The 25,512-nt window shown below is 44.8% G+C and overlaps 1 pseudogene across 1 annotated transcript; it reads right to left on the bottom strand.

The window, feature by feature from the left end:
• Nucleotides 1-1,022: 1,022 nt before the first annotated feature.
• Nucleotides 1,023-24,896, bottom strand: LOC147891568 (putative serine/threonine-protein kinase At1g01540; annotated as a pseudogene). The gene is made up of 8 exons (XR_015542464.1): nt 24,754-24,896; nt 23,418-24,354; nt 23,216-23,320; nt 22,926-23,048; nt 1,988-2,158; nt 1,776-1,905; nt 1,482-1,691; nt 1,023-1,268 (listed from the first exon to the last, which is right to left on the bottom strand). The product of XR_015542464.1 is annotated as a putative serine/threonine-protein kinase At1g01540 (transcript).
• Nucleotides 24,897-25,512: the final 616 nt, after the last annotated feature.

Raw genomic sequence — 25,512 nt, forward strand, 5'->3', positions numbered from 1 at the left:
CACTTAACGACCTTCATATTTTCAATCCCAAGCAACATACAGCCCAATTAATATGACTTCTCTCCACTATGATGATCGACCCATAATTCAAACCAGAAAAAATATATTCTACGAGGCCTAGTTACCACCTCCCATAAAAAACAGATTAAATCAAATTCTATTAAACAGATTCCAACCTGACAAGAAAGTCAAATTCTATTAAACAGATTCCAACCTGACATCCAAGAGATTTGTTTTGGCAAGAAAACTCAAATTCTATCAAACAGATTCCAACCTGACATCCAAGAGATTTGTTTTGGCAAGAAATTCAACTTTTATTAAACTGAGTCCAACCTGACATCCAAGAATGTCAAATTCTATTAAACAGATTCCAACCTGACATCCAAGAAAGTCAAATTCTATTAAACAGATTCCCACCTGACATCCAAGAAAGTCAAATTCTACTAAACAGATTCCAACCTGACATCCAAAAGATTTGTTTTGGCAAGAACAGATTCCAACCTGACATCCAAGAGACTGGAAATTTCAATGCTAATATAGCTCTCACATTGATAATGTGATATTTTTATTATTCAGCTGCTTGCTATTGTTTCATGGATAAACCACTTCTAATTTACAGCAGCCCAAGAACTAAAATATTACAAATAAATGAATAGGGTTCAACATACGTCCCTGGCCTTTGTAAAAATGAATAAGGTAGAAAACCACAAGCACCTTATATATTCATTGAGAACTGAAGGAGCTATGCTTCTGACATATAACAAGCATTTACAAATGCACTGAATAAGGATGAAAGAATGGCCTCCCAAACACACTCTTGTACAGTCCTCAATTCGGACTGCTGGATATAACAAATAAATCTTCTGTATATTCACACGACCCTTTGAATCAGGTGAGGCTGATAAGATGCCTTACTCCCCTCTGGAATTCTTTGAAAAGAGATCCAAACATCCTCTTCTGCAAGGTGCCTCCCAATATAAAATTGGTATACCATGTAATATATTCCCCACTACAAATAGCTGCTAACCATCCTACCTCCTTGGCCTTGTTCTGGGATTGAGAGTGCTGGAGGGTTCAATCTCTGGATCACTGTCATCAGGGGCTGACCTCCATGGAGCATCTTTGCTAAATGATGTCTGTGCAGGTGTATCCCTCAGAGATGCCATGTACGCAGGGCTGTCCATAGGAATGCCTTGACTTTGCAATATTGTTTGCAAATGAAGAGGACTGGTTTTTGGTCGGAGGGACTCCCGAGAACTCTTCCGTTCCTTTTCAAGTTAAACAACAATGTGTCATCTTTTTGAAGTGATTCACTTATTCATGAAAATAAAGTTACAATATCAAAATTGACTTTGCAAGCCAAAGAGACCCTGCTACAAAGTTCCTACGTGTTTGATGTGAAGATTGACAATCATGCAAAAGGTTAAGCTTTGTCTTGGAGAGTACATAAGATGGTGAAAGGACAAATGCAATCTTCTCACCTCACGGAAAGGATTTTCATCTGCTTCCAGCATATGCACCACTTGGCCCATCTTAGGCCTCTTTTGAGCATCAGGATCCACACACTTCAAAGCCACTAGCATTGCTCGCTTCAGAGCTCGTGGTGATGGCTTCACCTCCAACCTTGGATCTGGAACTTCCTCTGAGCGCCGATTCCCTACCATCGTCTTCACCCAGTCCACCAAATTCACCTGCAACAAAGCCACTTCAGGGATTGATTTGGCCAGAAACTCTGGAAACAGAGTAACTGACAGTCTACAGCATTCAACTTGTACCTCTCCAGCTGGCCTGCTGAAATCGACGGGATCTCTCCCTGAGATCAATTCCATAAGAAGGACTCCATAACTAAACACATCACTTTTCTCATTGAGCAGGCCAGTGCTTGCATATTCTGGAGCTACATATCTGCAAAAGAATAGTGAAGCTTATTCCTTCCACCAATAACAAGAAACATTGAAAGCAGCATTAAGGCAGCTAGCCAATTTACCCAAAAGTTCCCATAACCCTTGTAGCAACGTGGCTGCTTCCTGCCCCTAATAGCTTTGCAAGCCCGAAGTCGGAAACCTTTGGATTCCATTGTCTGTCAATTAGGATGTTACTGGACTTCACATCACGATGGACAACCTTTGGCTCCAAGCCCTCGTGCAAATAGGCCAGCCTACAACGATGAAAACATACATTTAAATCTCTTTCTCTCTCTCTGTGTGTGTGTTTGTGTGTGTGTGTGTTGTCTACGAGGAGGTAAACGAGCAAGAAACCAGGGCTGCAAATAATTGGGTTATATGCATACGAGGAATCGGGTGTTTGGTTTCTAAGCAAGAGCAATCTAGCTCCCCGTTGTGTGTTGCTGAAATTATTTTCTAAGTGGCTGAAATAATGTTACTTGCTGGTTATTATTTATTCACCACCCTTTAGTTTATCTAAAGGCTGGTTTCAATGGTTCCATTGCAGGGATATCACCATCTTCCTCAAGAGGTGAAAGGCTGGTTTCAATGGTTCCATTGCAGGGATATCACCATCTTCCTCAAGAGGTGAGCCTGTGGTTGTTGCTAGGGCAAGTACTATTTGCTGGAAGTTGTTTGCAGCCAAGAGAATCATGGAAAGTAATTGGGAGGAGGAGTCGCAATCTTCTCAGGAAGAGAAATCCTGGCCTAGTGTGGAAAAGGAGGCTGGAGACAAGGCGGATGAGATGCCATGTTTAAAGCATAGTTGGGTAAGTGTTGTGGGAACTTTAGCTCAGCTCACTCAAGATGCATGGCTTGCGGAGTTCCTTAGTGCTCCTTTGAAGCCTAAGAATAAAAAGAGGAAAACTCACGGGCAGCAGCGTGGTGATACGCAATCAGTTATGCATCATGCACAGGAGGTTCCCGTGCCACACTGGTTTGAACGGTCAAGGAATAATTTGAAGTTTATGAATCAGGGGCAGCAAGCTTTTCCTCAATCTTCTATGCATCCAGGATATTTTGAAGAAGGTTCAGTGTTCCAGGCTATGGTTGGACAGCCTATGCAAGGTGTTAGAATGCCTAAGAACTATCCTGCTAGTTTTCAGCCTAGTATGCAAGGCTTTCAGGGACAAATGTTTGGGGGAATGCGAGCTAGAATGCCTAATATGATGTATGGAAAAACCGGTATGCAGCCAGGAATGCAAACTGGGATGCATGGTAATATGGGAGACTCTACTGGTATGCCTGGAATGCAGGGAAGGGTACCTAGAATGGTAAACCCTGTGGTGAGTAGTGCTCAAAATGAGGGAAATTTTGTGTAGCCTCCATTTTTACAGCCACCAATATATGATAATTAGATTCCCAAGAGGAAGCTTAAAGACTTCAAAGAAGAATGAAATTTGAGACCTTTAATGGTGCTCATGATAGGTTAAGGCTTTAACATTTATCCAACAGTTTGATGCAGCCTATTTAGGTGGAAACTTTACTGAGGCTTCCAAAATTAGGAGGGCAACCACTTTTTTGAAGGAAAATGTATTATGGTGGTGGATCAATTTGTTAGGAAATAGGTTAAAAAGCTTGTGTGGGAAGCATGCTTGTAGCTATGCCACTTGGCATCCATTCATTGGTAGGCAAGCGTGGCTTTCTTCAAAAACGCGGTTCCAGAGGCATCTTCTCTTCTTCCTCCGAGTTTCCAGCAGAGCCGTACGACTTCTGGTGCCTCATGAGAGTCGTGTGGATGGCTTCCTGATTGGTGGACTATGTTGGAGCCTGGTGGTCGGTCTTGGAGCTTCTATATAGCTGGTGTAGCTTTGTGCTATGTTCTCTACAACTATACATACGACTGTGTGTCAATCATCACGCGTAGCTGCAAGGCCTGTATCGCCTCTCTTGCTGGTTCGAGTGCAGAGGTCATGGGCTCATTATCATATGCAATTTTGTCATCATTTTATGTGGCTTCTCTTAGAGTCTTTGTGACTAAAAATCTATGTGTATCACCACCACAACAAGCCCGGTAGGGATGAGTGGTGGCTTCTAGACTTTCTTTGCCAATCTCGTATTGTTGTCTCTTGCATGATATTGCATATTACACATCTGTCACAATTCATGCTCCAATTCCAACAAGTGGTATCAAAGTGGGTCGATGCTCTTGAGGACACGAGGTCGTACGTTGCATGCAACTATTCATAGGATTTGAACTTGTGAAAGTGCCTAAAGAATTCAAAAGATCATACAGTTCCAGATAGAGAAGCAAAGTTCTGCCCTTGTAGTTATGTGTGGTCAGTTTCTTCTCTAGTTAATCCAAGCCATAGATGCTCTTTCCAAGAATTCCAAGTCTGGTCTACCCGATACCTCCATAGTCAAGTTTGATGGCAAGAACTTCCCCTCCTGGCAACTCTTTGTGTGCTTGCTTTTTATGGGAAAAGGCTTGTGGGGTGTAGTCTTTGGATCTGAGAGAAGAAGCCCGCCAATAATCAAGGTCTTGAGAAGATGCAGGTTTGGGATCTAAAGAATGAGAAGGCCCTAGGTTTACTAGGCAAGGCATTGGGGGTAGAGTTCTTTCATCATGCGGACATCTCAAAAACTGCAGCACAAAATTCGAGTATGCTAGAGACACTATTTGGGCCAAGGGTGAGAAATTCGAAGGTCATGCTCAAGCAGGAATTGTTGGGGCTCCAAAGAGGTGATGGAGATTCCTTAGCAGTACCTCTCAACAAGATGTAGTCGATTGTGAAACAGCTCAATGCTGTTGGAACTTGGGTTGATGATGACGATGCCAAATCTTACTCACTCATCACGAGCCTTCCTCCAAGGTACTTAGAAATTGTAGAAACTTTAAGGTTAAATTCTGATACACTAACGTTTCATGATTTAGTCGCGATACTTCAGAGTGAAGAGAGATGAATACTTCTACCAAAGGAGAACTTGCATATCTTGCTAAAGATAAAGGTAAGAGAAAGGTCTGAGATAATGGAAACGAGGTCATGGCAGAGTGCAGCTATTGCAGATGTGAAGGGCACAAGGAGAAGAACTGTTATAAGAAAGCATACAACCTCAAAAACAAAGAAGCTAGTAGTTCAAAAGCTTGTTTGGCCGATGGAGAACAAGAAAATCAGTATGCAAGACTAGTGCAATTTGATACTCCACCGGTGATCGATGTGGACGACGATTATGGTTTCTAAAAGTCAGAGTCAGTGCAACACTTTTGGATTAGATGTTTTGGTTTGTTTTGTTTTACCGTAGCTCTCCCACTTAGCTTGCGGAGGGTTGTTGGGAAATAGGTTGAATAAGCTTGTGTGGGAAGCATGCTACTAGCTATGCCACTTGGCACCCATGCATTGGTAGAGCAGTTTCACAGGCATCTTCTCTTTTCCTACGAGTTTCTAACACAGCCATGCGACCTCTGGCGCCTCATGAGAATCGTGTGGATGGCTTCTTGATTGGTGGACTATGCTAGAGCTTGGTGGTCGGTCTCAAAGCTTTTGACTGTGTGCCAATCATCACATATAGCTGCAAGGCATGCGTCGCCTCTCTTTCTGGTTCGAGTGTACACTGTAGAGGTCGTGGGCTCATCTCCTCTTGCTCTGTGCAAGTCGGTTTATAGTTAGTTGATCATCCTATGCAGTTTGGTCATCATTTTATGTGGCTTCTCTTAGAGTCTTTGTGACTCTACATCTTTGTGTATCACCACCACCACAAGCCTGATAGGGATGAGTGGCAGCTTCTAGACTTTCTCCGCAATATAGTTATCTTTGGACTGATTTCATACCTCGTATTGTTGTCTCTTGCATGATATTGCATATTACGCATCTATCACAATTCATGCTCTAATTCCAACACAATTTGCTTTTGCAAGGCAAGGAACCACTCACTTGGGTTGACTTCAAAACAAGTGTTTTTAGCTGAGTGGCTAATTTCCACTTTTGAGGTAGATATCATGACAGCCTGGCATAAACTGGACGTAAAAAATTGCTATAGCCTCGAAGAGTACAATGAGAAATTATGGGAAGGGGTGCTGAAAATCCTGGCAATCCCCTTCCAAATGGTCCTCGCCTATTTGCGGTCCCATAAGCAATGCTGAACTGATTCCACCGCAGAGTGACAATGAGGGCACATGGAGTCCGCCTCAATTTGGATTTCCACAAATTAACTACAATCCCACCATGAATAGGAAGCCAAAATCGAAAGTCCCAAAAAATACTAAGTATCCAACCTGAAATTTCAAAACTACCCCCGCACCCTCAGCCCCCTCCCCCACCTTCTACCCCTTCCCCCTTCCCCCTTCCCCCGCGCCCTCAGCCCCTACCCTCCACCCCCACCCCCTTCCCCCGCCCCCCCTTCAGCCCTCTGCCTCACTCCTCCCCTCCTCCCTCAACCCTTCTCCTTTCAGGCCTCCCCCTCCCCCCCCCCCCCCCCCCCTCTTTTTTCCTAGCCTCTTATAGTCTCACCCTCTGCCTTCACCCTCTTCTCTATCCTAACAGCTTCTATAGTCGGACGGAGATCAACAGTGTTCGAGTCAGCCTTCCCACCCCGATTGATGATGGCTCTGGCTTCAGCCAATCCTCGCCCACTTCCACCGGCCGCGACGAAAACCATCACATTCTCAAAAGACAAGTTGCCGCAGCTCAGAAAAGATACAAAGCAAGAGAGCTCAACATCACTCTTTGCTCACATCCATGGGTCCCACCCTTCCTAGTTACAGGCCAAGGACTAGATGCTCGCCGCTTTACATGGAGACCTCGTAGGGCACCTCACACATGTTAATCTACTTGGTCGAGGTTTCTTTCAGGTTGTTTTTGATTCCCCAGATGTAGTAGGTATAGTGCTTTAGGCCAGTCCTTTGACAGTGAGCTCCAAGAGGATTTACACCTTTCTCGTTGGGTTTTAACCCTGTGGAGGAGGGTGGCTGGACGTTTTCACTCTTCCTCAGATTCCCTGACCTCCCTCAGGTGTACCGTCAACTCTTATCTTCCATTGGAGCCGCTTTCTCAAAACCATCACATTCTCAAAAGAATCAAGTTGCGGCAGCTCAGAAAAGATACGGAGCAAGAGAGCTCAACATCGCTCTTTGCTCACATCCATGGGTCCCACCCTTCCAAGTTACAAGCCAAGGATTGGATGCTCACTGCTTTACCTAGAGACCTTGTAGGGCACCTGACAGATGTTCGTCTGCTTGGTCGAGGTTTCTTTCAGGTTGTTTTTAATTCCCCAGATGCAACAGGTATAGTGCTTTAGGCCAGTCCTGTGACACTGAGCTCCAAGAGGATTTTCTTGACACCTTTCTCATTGGGTTTTAACCTTGTGGAGGAGGATGGCTGGACATTTTCACTCTTCCTCAAATTCCCCAACCTCCCTCAGGTGTACCATCGACTCTTATCTTCCATTGGAGCCGCTTTCGGGATGGTCACCGAGATCCCCCCTCTTCTTGGGATGCCTTCTTCGGATGCAAAGATAATCAGGTCGGATGCGGTACCACGTGTTAGGGTCATTGTCTCTGACCCTAGCATTCCGAATGACCACATCATGCTCCAGCATCTAGATGGCTCATTCTTTAGGCAGAGAGTCGAGATCACTAGAAAACATGATCAGTGTAGGATCTGCAGGACCCCTAGGTACTTTGCTAGAGATTGCTCAAGGAAGAGAAAAAAGAAAAGGCATAAAAGATCCATGGGTGTAGCACCTCATAGCACCACCTCAGCTAGACCTACCTCACGATATACCGCACATCCTACCACTTCTCGCGTTGTTGGACCTTCCACCTCTTGCCCAAGACCATCAGCTACAGCCTCTCGTCTTGGACCTTCGTTTACAATGCGAACAGGACCTTCAACACGTCCTGTTCCAATCATCCCCCGTTGGGTGCCAATCAGAGTTGTTGAGCTAATTCCACCTCAGGGGGCTATTGATGGCTCCATGGACCCTCCCTTACAGGTAGGAGATATTCATGTTTTAGTTCCTTATGCTAATGAGGTTGCTCCTGTCCCTTCAGATGTTCATGTGAAGGAGATGAAGCAAGCCTGAAACCCGTGCCTTACTCCAGGCTAATGCTACTTTTTTGGCTGAGCTCCATCAGCAGCAACAACCCCCTTTCTCCCTTGCTCCTACTTCCTCACCTCTTGACAGAGGCAAGGGGATTATCGCTTCTACTCCTTCATCCGTAGGGATCCTCCGCACACCTACGCCAGGAGCATCATTCATGAATTCTTTTGTAGTTCTAGTAGACATGTCAGAGTTTGAGTTAGAGAAGGAGTTTGTACCCTCTACCCTTAGGAAGCACCTTGTTCAGATCACCATGGATAGAGCTTCCCCTTCTACAGGTGTGGGATTGCTTTCCCCAATTGACTTCCCTCCTCTTGATAAGAGGAATTTTTCCTAGGAGAGAGATATCTCCGCTACAAGGTCAGGTAGGGTTTTTCATCCGGCCTCTTCCTCTCGCCGATGAGGATTGCCAGTTGGAACGTTCAAGGTCTCGGAGGTGTACCTCACTGCCGCCGTAGGCAGCTGATTCTTAACGAACTTCATCTAGGTGTTACTAGGGTCCCCATTGATATTCTCATGATTTAGGAACACAAAGATATTCTCATGATTTAGGAACACAAACTGGATGTCAAGGATTGTGCCAAGTCGGGTAAGCTTCTCTCAAGGCATACTTTTTGGTCACCTGCCTTGGACACCAAGGGAGGTACTTGCATTTCTGTTTCTTCTTTGGTGCTACCCTTGGTGATTGGACATGGGATCATAGTTTTCTCTAGAGCTCAATGGACCATTCTTTTGATTGGTGGGCGTAAGTTTGGTTTCTTAAACCTTTATGCCCCCAATTCAAGAGGGGACTATGTCCTTCTATGGAAGGAGCTGCTTTCTTGGTCATGCATTGTAGAGTCTTGGATCACTGGGGATGATTTCAACATGGTTGAAATGCCCACATACAAAAGAGGAGGTAGGGAAGGTGGTATACAACCCTAGAGAGAGAAGCCTAGGATGCCTTCCTTTTTCGGTACAGTGGCAGAGATGCATGGCATGATGCTGCTTTCCACACTCAACCACAGTCACTCCTATTTTCTTGGTCGAACAGGAGATTGCAGATGCCTATCCAGATTCCATGCATGGATTGACAGATTTTATGTGGATGATTGGGCTCTAACGGAGGTGGGACAATATGCATTACACCTGGGGTGTCCACTTCAGATCACTTTATAGTTGTTTTGTTTGTTTTAGATCCTCATGTGAGGAGTCATTCTACCAGTATCAAGATTCCAGATGCCTTCTATGCAGAGGATTGACAGATTTTATGTCGATGATTGGGCTCTGACAGAGGTGGGACAATATGCATTACACTTGGGGTGTCCACTTCAGATCACTTTACAGTTGTTCTGTTTGTTTTAGATCCTCATGTGAGGAGTCGGTCTACCAGTATCAAGATTCCAGATGCCTTCTACGCAGAGGAGGCTCTCATAGAAGCAGTGTTGCAGACTTGTGTATCTCACATGCACGATGGGCATCTTTTCCCATCAGATATAGCTGCAGGCCTATAAGATATTAGTGACTTTTATCATTCAGTTGCTCGTATCAAGAAAGGTGAGATCCTCAAGCAAGAGATAGGTATCCGCCAGTGGTTGGCTGCTCTTCAGAGGGAAGAGCAGAAGAGGCCTACAGATGCTTGGGTTCACGAGCGCCTTGCTGCAGCAACAATCAATGTTAGATTAACAGCAGAGTATGCCTTTCATGCCAGAGAGTCATTTTGGACTCAAACAAGAGGTAGGATCAACAAGCAGTTCTTCTCTACTCTTGGCCCCAGACATAGTAAGGAGAGCGTTTCATAGCTTGTTGACGTAGACGGAGTTTTACAGACACATCTAGATGTTGTCTTGTAGCACGTAGCCCCAGATTTCCATGCCTCCCTTCTTATAGAATCTCCTAACACACAGGTCAGAGATGATTCTTGAGTTGTTATTTGGTAGCACTTACCTATGTTGGTGACTAGAGATATAATAGTCTCACTTGATGCACCATTCACCAACATAGAGTTCACGACTGCTCTCTCTGCTCTTCACAAGGGCAAGTGCCCTTAGCTCAGATGGGCTTACACCCTCATTCTTTATTTCATTTTGGGATCAGATTACCTCAACCTTGCAGGGCGTTTGGGACTTGGGTGAGATGCCAGACTCACTTACGGAGGGCCTCATTCATCTTATCCCAAAAGGGGTATGCAGGAATTTAGTGTCTCAGTGGAGACCGATCACTTTATTGGGTACTTTGAACAAAATCTTAGCAAAAGCAATAAGCCTACATCTGCAGCCCTTTCTTCCAGATCTTATACATGATATGTAGATGGGAATTGTGCATGGCAGGAGCATCTTCTCATTTTGGGAGGCTTCTGACTGGGCCATGCATAATGGCCATAGGCTTGCCATTCTATTCCTAGACTTTGAGAAACCTATGACAGAGTAGACTGGGGCTTTCTAGAGGGTACCCTTGCTCGCTTTGGATTCACAGATGCATGGATCAGAGGGGTGTCAACTCTCTATAGATCAGCCCATAGCCAGGCTCTCATTGGTGGAGTCAAGGGAGACAGGTTTCAGATTACCAGATCGGTCCGTCATGGACGCCCTTTAGCCCCCTCTCTTTTTATTTGTGGCTGAAGCTATGAGCTATTACCTTAGAGCTCAAGCTGATATTATAGGGCTGAGTCTTCTGTTGAGGCAGGAGGATGAGCTATTGGATAGTGAGTTGGCAGATGATACATCTGTTTTTTTGGATGCCACACCACAGACACTCATCTCGTTTTGGACAACCTTGGATTTGTTTTGCACTACAGCAAGGGCTCATATTAATTGGAACAAATCCAATGGCTTTTGGAATTGTGAAGAGGACACTCCAGACTGGGGGATTGACATAGGATTCACCTAGATTCATAGGGATGTTTGCATCAGGTACCTAGGATGCCAGGTTGGGATGGGAATCTCTCTAGCACAGCAGTTTGCTCCCGTGTTGGAGAGCATAAGGAGGAAACTCATTTTTTGGAGTTTTGCTAGACTTGACCTTGCATCCAGAGTAGTGGTTGTGAACTAGGTATTACTTCTACTACTTGGTTCGTTTGCTCATGTTGGTGCAGATCTAGACGACGTAGATCTTAGCTTATGAGACCTATTAGGAACTTCCTTTGGAGTGGGTAAAGTGCCAGTGGTAGCCAGGATGGCTTGGGAGACCCTCATTCTCCACACAGGGGAAGGAGGCCTCAATATTATTGATCTGAACTTGCAGTGTATGGCCTTGCTCTGCAAGTTTGTAGTGAGAGGGTTGATGCCTAGATAGGAGCCTTGGAAATATTTTTTCTTGAATAGCATTCAGTCTTGTACACCTTCTCACGGGGGATATTGGATGGACAGCTCAAGATGGATTTTTAGTTCAGCCCATCTTAGATCTCCCTCCTCCCCTCTCATGGCTGCCATTCTGAAAGCTTGGGGCAGCTTTAGAGGAACTTTTCGGAGAGCTCCACCCTGCTCTCGCGAAGAAATAGACAGGTAGCCAGTCATGTGGAATGACTCTATTTTGAATGAGCATGATAGATCACTAGGAGTGTCACATTATATGCAGTGGTCTAGATGGGAGAGGGGACTTGTTTCCACAGTAGATGCCTAGAAGGCTATTAGGAAGCTTCCAGAGGATCATAGACTCTTATTAGTTGGCCACCTCAGAGGAAGTACAGTCAGGATGCAGCAGATAGATGCAGCCATACCAGCAAAGTGGATAGATACAGATGACATGCCTATCACAGAGTCCACCTGGTACAAAAGAACATGTGTTGTGTTGGCATTCTCAATCATCTGTGACATATTAGTCACCTTATTTTTAGTGCAATAATCCTGGATTTCTTTTGGCAGCCCACAACAGTACTTTTCAACTTGCTCAGATAGTGGCACATGACTATTAGAAAAGACTTCTATTAAGTATTAATAAATTCCGCGAGAACAAGCTCAAAGCAGAAATACAACATGCATAAAATGCCAAAAGGACGACTCCTCAAAATGAGATAGAAAAATCCAAGGCTGAGGCTGAAAATCCCACTGCAACCCTGTAGAAGACTCCGAGAAGAATGGGGAGCCTCTCCAATTCCTAAGGAACACAACTCTCCTAGTAGAGACAGCTATGCAGGATCCCTGTATGCTCATCCAAGTGGCCTTAAATGTATGTATACTGTTTGTCCAAATATAGGCCAAAGTCTCATGCATGGCATGATGTCCAAAGTATGAGAGGGGTGTACCTGGGAATACTCTATAGTCTCTGTGCATCTAGCTCTCCAAATATCCCATGCTGAGATGCTAGCCAGAATCTCCCGGAGGAATCCACCGAAGCATGAACTAGTGTAGAAGGAAGGGTTGTTACATCATCCAAAGGGAATAACTCTACTAAGTGTCATCTGATCAGAAAGCCAAACGAAGAGAGTGATCTTTCTATTCCTGAGGGATTTCCAGAGCCACCTCCAAAAGTTTTTATGCATCTCTACAGAAATCCGAAAACTATCCCAATGAGGAGCTCTGGAGGGCCTCCAACCTCTACTACTAAGCTAATATCTCTTGGCATTTCTAACTGGGTAACGAAATAAGGGGATGCTCTTCTCTCGGTGCCCTTCATCAATCCACTCCCACTCCCTTGGGTCCCACTGTAAGAACCTAAGGGGGGAGCCACCATATAACCATAGTCTCCAAGACCCAAGTTACAACTAAGATTCCTTGCCCCACTCCATGCAACCTACAATCCTAACAGGCTAGAAGGCAACCTCCAAAAGAATATCATATGAAGATCTAAGAAGTCTGCCTCCCGACTGAACATCAAAGACAAGGGTCTCCTCAAGTGCATCCCACAAGGCAATAACCTATAAAGAAATACCCGTCCCTGTAAAAGCTCCCAAGGGTAGGACTAGTGGCTTCAAAGGCAGTAAGAAGGATGAATTTTGAAAGAAAGAAAAAATTAGCAAGCCTTCCAAGGCTGTTTTTGTTGCAGGTCAGAGGCATAATAAACCAAGTTTTAAACGGTTGTCCGTTGAAGAAAAGAAAGCCTTGATGGAAGCTCATAAATGCTTTCATTGCAAAGAAGAATGTCATCAAGCCAGAAAATTCCCAAATCGTAAGAGAAAAGAGCCTACAGATGATAGGGGTGAGCAGAGGGGCAAGAAGTCCAAACCCATGGTTGGATTGATGCTTGATGTGATTAGTGAACAAGCAAATAAAGATGCCACAGAGCTATGCCGAGCATGGGATAAAGTGTGTGATCAGATGTCTTTGATTTTCTTTGACCCATGGGCTCAAGCGAATTTTATTTCCCCAAAGTTGACAGGTAAAATTGGAATCCATTTAGGCGAAATGGGGCCATTGAGCAAAACAAGCTCGGCTTGTCCAGGGCATAGTGTACCAGTCACTCCCATCATTGAAAAGCATTGGTTACATGTTAAGAGCTATGCAGATATCATGCCTCTGGATGGTTGTGATGTATCATATGCTTGAGATTAACTGTTTGGGGCACATCATGTCTAAGGGTGGAGTGCGCATGGACCCTGCTAAGGTTGAGGCAATCTGATCTTGGCCATCGTTGAAAAATGTGCATGAAGCCCTAATCTTTTTGGTGTTATGCTCGTACTATAGGCGGTTCATCCGCTATTTTTCTGAGATTGCTTCACATCTGCATGCACTGCAAAAAAAGAGAAGGTCATTCAGGGGGGTTGAAAAAGAAATTGCAGCTTTTGAAGAGTTGAAGAAAAGGTTTTGTTACAATCCTGTGTTGACCTTGCCAGATTGTCAAAAGCCTTTTGCTGTCCACTGTGATGCTTGTGGGAACAACATTGGGGGAGTTCTTATGCAGGATGGACGAGTGGTTGCTTATGAAAGTAGAGTGCTACAGCATCCTGAAATGAATTTCCAGATTTATGAGAAAGAGATGCTGCTGTAGTTCATGCTTGGACAGATCATTCCTCTTTGAGATACTTTCTCACTCAGTGAAATTTATCAGAGAAACATATGCGTTGGGAAAATTTCTTGTCTATGTCCCATTTTCAGATAGTGCATGTGCCAGGCGATAAGAATGTTGTTGCTGATGCATTATCAAGGAGACCGATGCTTGATGCGGTGTCACCTCAGGTTTCAGCTGTTACTATTGCATATCATAATGAGCGGGGTACCACGAAGGAACAATATGCAGAGGATGAGGATTTTGGACAGATTTATGACCAGCTATCTGAAGGATGGAGGCATGAGCAATATACTCTCAGGGATGGTTTTCTTATGATGCATGGTCGCCAAGCAATAAGAATGTTGTTGCTGATGCATTATCGAGGAGACCGATGCCTGATGCAGTGCCAAAGAAACCTCAGCTTTCAGCTATCACTATTGCATATCATAATGAGCTGGATGGCATGAAGGAACAATATGCAGATAATGAGGATTATGGACGGACCTATGACCAGCTACCTGATGGACAGAGGCATGAGAAATATACTCTCAGGGTCGCCTTTGTGTCACAAAGCAAAGGTTATTACAGAAAATCATGCTCCACCATATGCAAGGCACATAGGTATTGATGCCACAGTGAAAGCAATCAAGCATTTCTTTTATCGGCCAGCTTTGAGACGGATTTTGAGGCTTATGTTTTGACTCAGCATTTGCCAGAAGGTCAAGTATGACCGGCAAAAGACACCGGGACTGCTACAGCCGTTGCCTAGAGCATCGCCATGGATTTTATTTTTGATCTTCCCTTAACATCGACAGGACAATGATGGTATATGGACTTAAATTTGCAGATTTAGTAAGCAGGCCCATTTCATCCGGGTGAGGAAGAAAATTACAGTAGATCAAAGGCAAAGTTTGTTCATGCAGAGTATATCCATATACCATGGAATGCCCCGGTCTATCATTAGTCACACAGATCCACACATGACGAGTCTATTCTAGAGAGGACTCTTGGAAAATATGGACACTACGCTGAAATTCTCATCTTCTTTTCATCCATAGACAGATGGACGAGCATATTCAAATACCATGGAATGCCCCGGTCTATCGTTAGTGATAGAGATCCACGCATGACAAGTCTATTCTAGAGAGGACTCTTTGAAAATATGGACACTACGCTGAAATTCTCATCTTCTTTTCATCCACAGACAGATGGACAATCATTCCACTATCCTTGATCTTTTAAAATGTTGTCTCAGATCATAAAGCAAAATGGGAACAATATTTGCCATTGGTAGAATTTGTTTATAATAATACAATGCATACACAGACAGAAGGACAATCTAAAGAAGCAAATTCCACTATCCTTGATCTTTACAAATGTTGTCTCAGATCATAAAGCAAAATGGGAACAATATTTGCCATTGGTAGAATTTGTTTATAATAATACAATGCATACTTCCATAGGTAAGGCTCCATTTGAAATCGTGGAAGGAGGAAGGAAAGTCCCACACATTTTGCATACGAAGGATAAAATCTTTGAGGCAGACAGGCATGTGGAGAATTTGGATGAAGCATATTAGAAGATCACATTAGCTCCCCCCTCCCACGTAGGGATGCGGTGTCTATGGGACTCAGGACACCGAGACCCTATCCTGTGCCATTTGGAGCTGTAATGGTACCTTATGGTCAGAACCAGGGAGTTTCTTAGAGTCTTATACATGCCGTGACATAGTCTTATTACACAGAGATGCAGCAAAGTCCAGAGCACCCATTACCAGTGGTCAGCGGATTGGATATACATGGGAGACTGCTTGAGAAAAGACGAGGGACACAGGTGGGGTATGAAACTCAGAAGGAGCAGCAGTACTCTACACGTCGTCTCTCTTTGGGGCGATCTCAATAGAGAGGACTCTAGATTTCTCTGGTTCCAGATCCAACGTACAAACATCCAGGATTTGTTTTTGCGGTTTGATACTTTCCACCCAAGACTTCCTACTTCATTGTCCGAGAGGAGACTGAGATGTGGCCGTACACAGCCCTCTATCCAAACATTGTAGATTTATCGAGCTGCAAGGAAGTCCTTCTTGTTGGGGACTTCAACGCGAGGACAGGTGTACACAAGTGCCACTCCTCGATGTCAGAAATGATGATGTTCTGTTTACTAGATATTGACTTGCACGATGTAGGTATGATGCGAGTCTCACTTGATAGGTGGCCCCCGGCCACCACTTATGGACACACATTGTTGGATTTGGGCAATGTGCATGATCTCATTGTCTATAATGGTCTCATCAGATGGCCCTCCTCAGGTGGTTTCACTTACTTCCCACATGGGGGGGTTCTAGAGTTGTCGACTATGCCCTACTTTTGCCTCTCGTATCACTAATTTCATGGTTGCACCACCTCCTCTTGGGGCCGATCATACGTACCTCTTCTTTTGCATCTCCATTCCCGTCTCGCAATACCACCTACACAATCGATCACTTACACCACCTACTACGACATACATTTTGACTGTAGTCTTTCACCTAGATACTCTGCCCACCTCTATATACTTCTCACATATATCGATTTCATACCCCTACTAGAGGACCATGCAGCTTTGATTACTCGCTCACTCCATGAGGTTGCCCTTCATGCCTTTTCCTACACTACTCGCTCCACTCGCCCACCACTTCTCGCAATACGTACCTCTTCTTTTGCATCTCCATTCCCATCTCGCAATACCACCTACACAATCGATCACTTACACCACCTACTACGACATACATTTTGACTGTAGTCTTTTACCTAGATACTCTGCCCACCTCTATATACTTCTCACATATATCGATTTCATACCCCTACTAGAGGACCATGCAGCTTTGATTACTCGCTCACTCCATGAGGTTGCCCTTCATGCCTTTTCCTACACTACTCGCTCCACTCGCCCACCACAGCCTTAGACCGCCGTTCCTTGTAATAGTTGGTACGATGATGACGGCAAGGCTCTCCATCGTCAACACAAATTCAAGACCAAGCATAACATTCCAAGCAAATTAGAGACGATGCATGAGTATCATCAACTGGTACGCCAGAAGAAACATGATTTTGTCCATCGTAATGAGGAGTTACTAAACATCTTTCTTAGTAAGAACTCCAAGGATTCTGGCAGAGATTCTTGGAGCGGCGGTCCCCTTCACCCCTCACAAACACACAGGTTTGGTAGGCCTATGCATGCACGCTACACGACTTTCCACACCACCCTGCCTCTGACCTCTCCCACACACCTTGCCCCACCTCTTGCACACTCTTTAGGAAAAGGGGTGTTATGAATGCTGTGATGAAGCTTCATAAGGGCTAAGTAAAAGATCATGAGGGATTGTGCACTAAATTCATTGCATATGGGATTGATATCCTAGCCCTGATCTTAGCGAAGCTCTTGAATGAAGCTATTTGCATTGGCTTTCCACGCACATGGACCCTTGATACCATCTCCCCCATTCACAAGGCAGGGGATCCCATGAGCCCGGAGAACTACAGGACCATCATGATTGGATATGTCGTGTTCGAGATCCACGCATCAAAGGTCAGTCGATTTGTAGAGATGCAGGGACTCAGAGCAGAGTGGCAAGCTAGAGTTCGATGTGATCACGGGACCATGGACCACATACTCACACTTAGGTGTGTCATCGAGAAGGCCAGGGCACGAAAGCAGAGGGTCTATTATTTCTTTGTGAATTTCCGCAAGGCCTTTGATACAGTACCGAGAGCCCGCATCATCACACGATTGCAAGAGTTGGGTTATGGCCGAGAGATCATGTGGGCTGTCATGGCGCTTTACGAGAGGGTTTCAGGTAGAGATTGGACATAGCTGGGTGGACAGATGAGATCATGAGCACTCTCGCACCAACCTTATTTGGCCTCTACCTAGATGAGCTCGAGACATTTATGCAAACACTAGGAGGGCTAGATGCTCTCTAGCTAGCACTCTCATTTAGATTTTATAATGGGCAAATGATGTGGTACTTTTATCTTCCTCTGCGGAGGGCCTCCAGAGACATTTAGATGCATTACAGTCTTTTTGTGAGTCACATGATTTGAAGGTCAATCTTGGTAAGACCAAGGTTATGATCTCCAATACATCCATAGCAGCCATGCATAGAGAGTGGTTCACCTTTGACTGATCACTCGTTGAAATTGTTTCATCCTACACATACCTAGGGGTTTACGATGAGCTCGGTGATGCAGACCCATTTGAGCAAAGGAAATGCCTCATTAACTAGGTTAGAGAGGAAGTGCTACTCGCACTTCTAGGACTCTCGGACCAAGGCTCTTCTATTTGGCTCCTTGGTCAAACCAACCGGGATGTATGGCAGCCTTTGTTGTGGACCGGATCTCTCAGATGCAGAGTGGGCTCAGGTAGAGCATCTATAGGTCCTTATGCTATCATGGATGATTTGCACTAAATGATTTGCACTAAACTGTTGGTTCCCCATCAGACAATCCAAGCTATAGCATTCCAGGTCATCACATACCTATGGTGTCAGAGGGTATGGAAACTGCACTTCAGAGGGTCATATAGCGTTATCCTCATCCATGGCCATAGCAGTTGGGGGTGACCAAAGATGCTGGTATGCATGTGCAGACAGGTGGTTCGAGAGATTAGGGCTCCACATGGATATAATTCCTCCCTTCCAGTACAGCATTGATGCACCATTTCTCCCACTTGGGTATCACAAGGTTAATCAAGTCATATGTAAGGAAGCTACACACATTCTGGACCTAATTGGAACCGAATGAGCTCCCAATGAAGCTTAGTTTCCACAAAGATCACTGCCTATGCATTTCAGAGGAAGGCTTTGTTGTATCCTCCAAGATATACTCGTATTCATCTTCCCCATTCAATGAGGATCACTATTGGGCAGTTTCGGGTCTCTTCGCATCGCTCTGCATCAAGAGTGGTCGGGCTGAGACCAAAATAATTTTCCTATTGCTGGGAGCCTCAAGAACTGATTCGCCAACTGCCAAGAGCCTCCAAAACTAATTTGCCTACTGTCGAGAGCCTCCAGAAGGATTCGCCTAAAGCCAGGGAGCCTCCAGAAGAAATCACCTACAGTTACCAGGATTCGCCTTCAATCAGGGAGCTGCCAAGTGAATTACCTTCAACCAGGAATAGCCAGATTGACTCGCTTGCCTGATAGAAACCTTCAGATTGATTCGTTTTCATCCAAGGCCAGTTGTTGGGTCTGTGGTGCATGCCACCTCTGGACAGCAGAGAGTTGTTTCCAAAATTCTCTGTCAGATAGTTTTCATGGAGAGTCACCTTCTTTCTCTTTCAGCTGTGAGAGCTTGTGAGAGCTGTGTAGCTTGGATGGGCTGCTAGTAACAGCTCCAGGCTGTGTGCGAACCTTGTGTGTCTGAGGGATTGATGCTTGGGCAGCCGAGAAGAGGGTGATTCTGCCTTGTAGTTGTTGATGGGATTTTTGGAACTGTTGGCCATGAATTATGCACTGGATTCGGATGCCTTTTTGGGCCAGGAATTGGCTGAGTAGCAGGTTGCTTGTGCTTGCCAATGTTGAGATTCAGTTGAGCTGTGTTTGGACAGGTGCAAGCCTTGCTGTAATTTGCCTACTGAATAAAGGAATAAAGAAATACCGAAAGGGGCGCCAAGGTTTGGGGCCAATCGGATGTCTTGTTTCTGAGTAGGAGCAATCTAGCTCCCCATTGTGGGTTCTGTGTTCTCTTTGTGTTACTGAAGTTATTTTCTAAGTGGCTGAAATGATGTTACTTGCTGGTTATTATTTATTCACCGACCTTTAGTTTATTTGAAGGCTGGTCAATACGATAGATCCTTTGAAGGGTTGTCAAATCAGCGAACACTAGATATGCTAATCTCTCCCCTTCTTGTACACCAGATGTGCACCACTCCACGCTTACACCTTCAATATTTTTTGCCAATCTAGTGACGGCAAAGAAGAGAAACAAAGCTCAGCTGCAGTGGCATCCCATGTCTGCTTGCAAAGACAACCAGTCCTTCGTAATCCCAATTATTGCCAACTTTAATCATTTGCCATTTGTTATGTGTCTAGCACCTTTTTCTCCATGCCATTCCACACTTGAACAACGAACACCGACAAGAGAGACAAGCACGCCACCAAAAAGACCTTGCACTAGTGTATTATGTTGTCCCCTAAATTGCGTGAAACTATCCATATCGCAAGATCCCTGCTGTTGTGTCTAGAGACAGGTCATATCCATAGCTAGTTTGGGCTTCTTCAGTATAGAATTGAGGCACCGACTCCTGGATAAAGCAATTCAGGTGTCCATCATAAAATAAAAGTAATCCGAAGAGAAACCAATTAGCAAACACAAACACCATACAGAGACACAGGAGCAGTCATATGCTGCTTGTGGGGGGGAGAACTTCGAACTATGATGGTGAAGTGAGGGTGCTATGGGGCGCAGATGAGAAAAAGAGAAGCTCTCTATATGCCAAGTGGCCATTCCAGGCCCCTCATTGGCACTTTGTCCAGGGCAGACCAGCCTTGATAAAGCCCTCCACCTAATGGCCTTGTGGTTGCGCTCCTATTCTGCCTTTGTGGTAGCATTCCATGGCCCAGTATTAGATCATATCTGCCCATGTGGCAGTCCATAGATGCACATATGAGGGCTACATGAAGTGTCCACGTGGCACATTGATACATTCATCAACCCCTTACCTGAACCTCTGATAACTGCATAGGCATCATCTATTTTCCACACTAATATGGCCTCAGTTTTCTTTGAGTTTGTCAATACACAAGCCAAGGAGGGAAGCGATCCTTGTTTGACACTGGACCCTTCATCTTACCTGTGACCTAGCATTGCTAGTCAGCCAATACTCGTTTATATAACCTGAATGTGGCTTTTCTTAGCTGATTCTGCACTAGTTTACTCACGCACAAGCTTCTCCATGGGTACCATATAAATGCTTTCTGAAGTCTAAAAAAGAATATAGTGCTGTCTGATAATGCTAGTCTGAAAGCTGCCTGTGATAGTGATACTGTTATCTGCCTATCAACTCATTTAATGTTCCAGTACAGTGACATACAGCTTGTCCTACTCTTTTGAAGTATGGAAGGCTGTTTAGTTAGTTCGCCATGCCTTTGGGAATCTTCTTTTTTTTTTAGATTGCTTTTTTTTTTCACCCTCCCATTTCAGCAGAGAGTTTCTTTTCCTTTCATCTTCTACCCCATTCCTCTCATAGAGGCCTTCAGTAAACGCTAACGTCTCTTCTCTCGCTGCTCACCCCCTTTCCAATCTTTAGCTGCTACTGCTGTATTTGTTTTTTCTTTCAATAATGTCCTATTCTTATTGCTGGCAGTGCCTTGTATACCTTGCTTGTTTTTCCTTTTATGTTGCTGGTTTCCAAGGATCTTTGCTATGTTGTACAAGCTATTGCAAGGCTCTCCTGGATCCTCTCTTTATTACTTTTGAAACAATTTATGGCTGTTTCTGTTAATGTCTTTGTCCACTGACTGTGCACCTCTGTGTAATTATTACCATTCATACATGCTCAAAGCATACTTCAACTTTTGTTTACAACATGTGAAATTAGCTGTAATGCAGCTTCATCCGTACGTGCATGAGAGTGAGAGAGAGAGAGAGAGAGAGAGAGAGAGAGAGGATATGATGTGATATGATATTGCTAAAGTCCGGGACTTGAGTTCAGGAAACAATTACAAGGCTATTTGGACACCTAGGAACAGTCTGATTCTCTGTGCTTGTATCAAGGAAATGTCTAGCGAGTGTGTTTCTGCTCTATCCAAAACTGTTCTGTGCAACTCTAAAACTTCTTTTATGTAAGAGCCTAACTGCTTGGCTCGCTGTTCAAAGATTATGCAGGTATTTGAGTGCCAGAGTCTGTATTTTGTACTTCTCCTTGATATGCTGGCAAGGCATGATTATTTAGTGTTCAAACCGGAAACGTTTTGCAACTTCTCTATTCACTTGAATGTCTTTATATCTGCCTAAAGTTCATGCAAACTGGTACTCATCTTGCATATTAGGTGTTTTTTAAGGAGCCTGGTGCAGATTTCTTCTTTATATTCCTGTCTCTCATAGATCAGTATGAGGTTGACCTGTCTCTTGTAGAAAGACATCTTCTCCTTAGAAAGAGAGCTAAAGAGTGACAGATTTTAAGATATGCGGTAGCAAAAATACGAGGAGATACATTAGTAGAAACTCGTATTTGACATAATATAAAACTGTTTGACTTATGGACCTTAATGCTGTGTGACTTAATCGATATGACATTTACATGCTTATCTACAATCTCCTGCTTATAAAGACCGTACACTTAATAATGCCTTGTTCTTACAAAATTTGAAGGACAAAGCCTTAAAAGCCGCCCAACAAGTTCTCCCTGCACCAACTGACCTAGCACATCAAAACCTAGGCTTTGCTCTCCTACAGAGCTCCATCCTAGTACAATATAGCTGATAGGATGTAAAGTTGGATATGGCTGACAGGGCTGTCTGCAGAATAATTGTTCAGCCCATTTTCCACCAACTACAAAAACATTGAAGGGAGCAACAACATGATGTGGATGAAGCTACATGTTATTACCAAAACTCTACACTTGGTCAGTAAGCAACCACCACTTGTTAAGGGGTGAAACATGTTGTGCAGATACAACCAAACAGAAGCTGTGTAGAATGAGGAGAGATCAAGACCAATAGGTTGCCATTACCACATTGGCATTACAGAGGAACTACGACGTTCCTAAACGCTCACAAAAAAAATGTAAATTCACTGTCCCAAACCACGTTCACATTGACTGAAAACCGAACAGGATTCTATACTTTGTCGATGCATTACATGTAGCTTCAATTTGTTAATGTTCATCATTTCGCCAATTGGCATTAACTCCTTAGAGGCTGGTGCCCATTTTACCTCCTTATTGTCTTTCTTTCTCTAAACTTTTTCTTCCAATTCAACCGATTTTAGGGCTAACGCAGGGCAGCTTCAAGTTTATCTTGCAAGAAAAGGGGCAAGTGTATGACATGAAATGCATTACCCCTTTGCAGTTCCAAGCATAATCTTCATTCGTATATCCCAGGACAATGGTTTGGCTTCTCCTAAAGATCCATGAAGCCACTGCTCCAAATTTCCGTTATCAACGTACTCATAAACAAGCATCCTGTAAAAATAGTATATTTCAAACTTGCTGGGTGGTTATGAAAAATGATTGCTTTCATTAACCGCTGTAAAGAACACAAATCCTGGAGAAAAGGGTCTCTTCTTGCACACGAAGTTGAGTGGGCGTACAACAAGTTTGCAATAATGGAAATGAATTGCCTTAGTCACCTCTGTGAGCCATCCATGCAGTATCCAAGCAGGCGAATAAGGTTCTTATGTCTTACACGCCCTATTGCCTCCACCTCTACCTTGAATTCCCTTTCGGCTTGCCCTCTGCCAACACCAAAACGAGCTTAACACATTCATCATGATCTCAAACAAAGGAAAGAAATAAGAGTAAGGTAGAACTCTACCCAAATGCAATATGCACCTGCTGTTCAAGAGGTTCTTTACTGCTATGCGAGTGCCATCAGACAACTGACCATGATACACAATGCCATAACCACCCTCGCCAAGGACGTTGGAGTCAGAGAAAAAATCGGTTGCAGCCTCGAGTTCACGCAGTGTGTACCAATGACCCCAGCCTAGGTGAGAGACATCAGGAACTGTTGGTGGAGTTGGAGAGTCCGTAGAACGAGAGTCACTGGTGCTTGAACCTCTATCCAAGTACTGGTGCCCTCTCTTCTCCCCCTCCCGCTGATCAAAAGCAGTCAGTTCCACATGGCCCTCTTCTCCTCTGGATGACGTTTCCTTTATCTTTTCCAAACCTTTCCCTTCGATGTCTATCTCAGCTTCGGGGATCGATTTGCCAGCTTCAAATTTCTGCTCCGTCACAGTAGGCCCGGGCCTAACGTGCACAACCTCCTTCTCCATGGTTCTGTCTTCCGAAATACTCGAAGAGCTGCTGGGGGCATCCGTGATCCGCAGTGGAATTGGCTTTCTCGCACGCTCCACCTTGATCCTCTCCTTAGAAAGCGGAATGAGTCGGCCAGACGGCGAGTCTTCTTTCGATTTCTTCCTCGCGCACCGCCATAGCAACAGGAGGAGCAGGATAAACACTAGCAACACGCCGACTCCAACAGCAATAACAGCCCAAAGTTTAAGTCCAAAGACGGCCGTCTTCTTGGACAGCTCGTTATTCAAAAAATTTCCGCTGCCCATTCTGGATAAATGGATATCAAAGGGGATTGCAGAACTCCACGCCGATAAAGCTACGACGGCTCGACAGCGCAAGCAACATTCTTGTAGAAATCCAAGCAGATGAAACGGAACGAGTGCCCTATGAATCGAAAGCTGAATAGCGGAAAAGGTCCCAAGTCTCTACGCAGGAGGGATTGGCGATTGCATCGGATATCACTTGAGTTTTTCTGCAACCAGGATTTCAGAATCAAATTCGTTCCTCGTAACCTCACGGCAGTAGATTTTCACGCGTCCAGAATCGGCAGCGCTGGCTGCATGCTCGCCTAAGTCGAAGTTCTACACACGTAACGAAAGAGTTAAAGTGCCCCTATCCTCTACTCAGCCGTATTGGCATATGCACGGTCCAAAATCGGGATTCTCGCGTTTGCGGGGAATTGCCACCTTGCAGGAGCTTCGTAGAGAACGAAAAAGTTCGCAAGCGCGCATGTAGTGGGCCGACAGTGTACTTCGTATGGAACGGACGTCCAAAGAGAAAGCCGGATCGGCTGGAGAAGAACAGATGTTACAGATATGGCCTACTGCGAGAAGACTACCGTTTGCAAATTAGCTATCAACGGGAAGGCTACCGTTTGCAAGGACAGCTCGGGCCGCATGATTGAATCCCGCGTGCCGACAAAGGCAATGAACGTCAAAACGCAGGCAAGGCAGAGCACATGAGAGGGAGAATATCCGTTGCAGGCGACGAGAGATCATCTGGAGATGGAAAAGTTTTGAAGCAGGGAAGGGGGAGATGGTGAAGGGACGAGTTGAGGCCGGCGGATCAGAAGAAGAAGAAGAAGAAGAAGAAGAAGAAGAAGAAGATCGAACAGGTTGAGACACACCTTCATCAAATCATCGTCTCCATCAACAGCTCGTAGTTGTCCTGTCTGATCATCTGATGGATGCACGCGCGATGATGAAAGCTTGAAGATCTTTGAGGTGCAGAGGAATCAAAATGATTTGCATCGCCACCCGCCACAGCTGCAGGTCCGTGGTGAGCTAGCTAGTTCGTCCTCCGTCCTTGTTGCTCCAGCTCCAGGCATATTCGCCAGCTCCTTCTCCGTTCGTGCCGTGAATCCGTGATCCTTTGATGATGAATTTGGAACTCTCAGCAGCATGTATGCATCAGTATGTCGTCGATCGGCGCTGCAAATGCGTTGGATTGATGGATCAATGTTACAAAAAACCGGATTCTGCGAGCTGATCAGACAGCACAACCAACGCATGCAAATCCTGCTGCTCCATCTCCTTCTCCGTTTCGTTTCATGCTTTGATCCTTTGATGATGAATTTGGAGCTATCAGCAGCGTGTATGCATCAATATGTCGGGGCCGTCGGCGCTGCAAA

This window comes from Dipteris shenzhenensis, chromosome 17 (genome assembly GCF_047967505.1).
Source record: "Dipteris shenzhenensis isolate YYH24624 ecotype China chromosome 17, Dip_SZ_1.0, whole genome shotgun sequence".
In the NCBI taxonomy this organism is placed as follows: Eukaryota; Viridiplantae; Streptophyta; class Polypodiopsida; order Gleicheniales; family Dipteridaceae; genus Dipteris; species Dipteris shenzhenensis.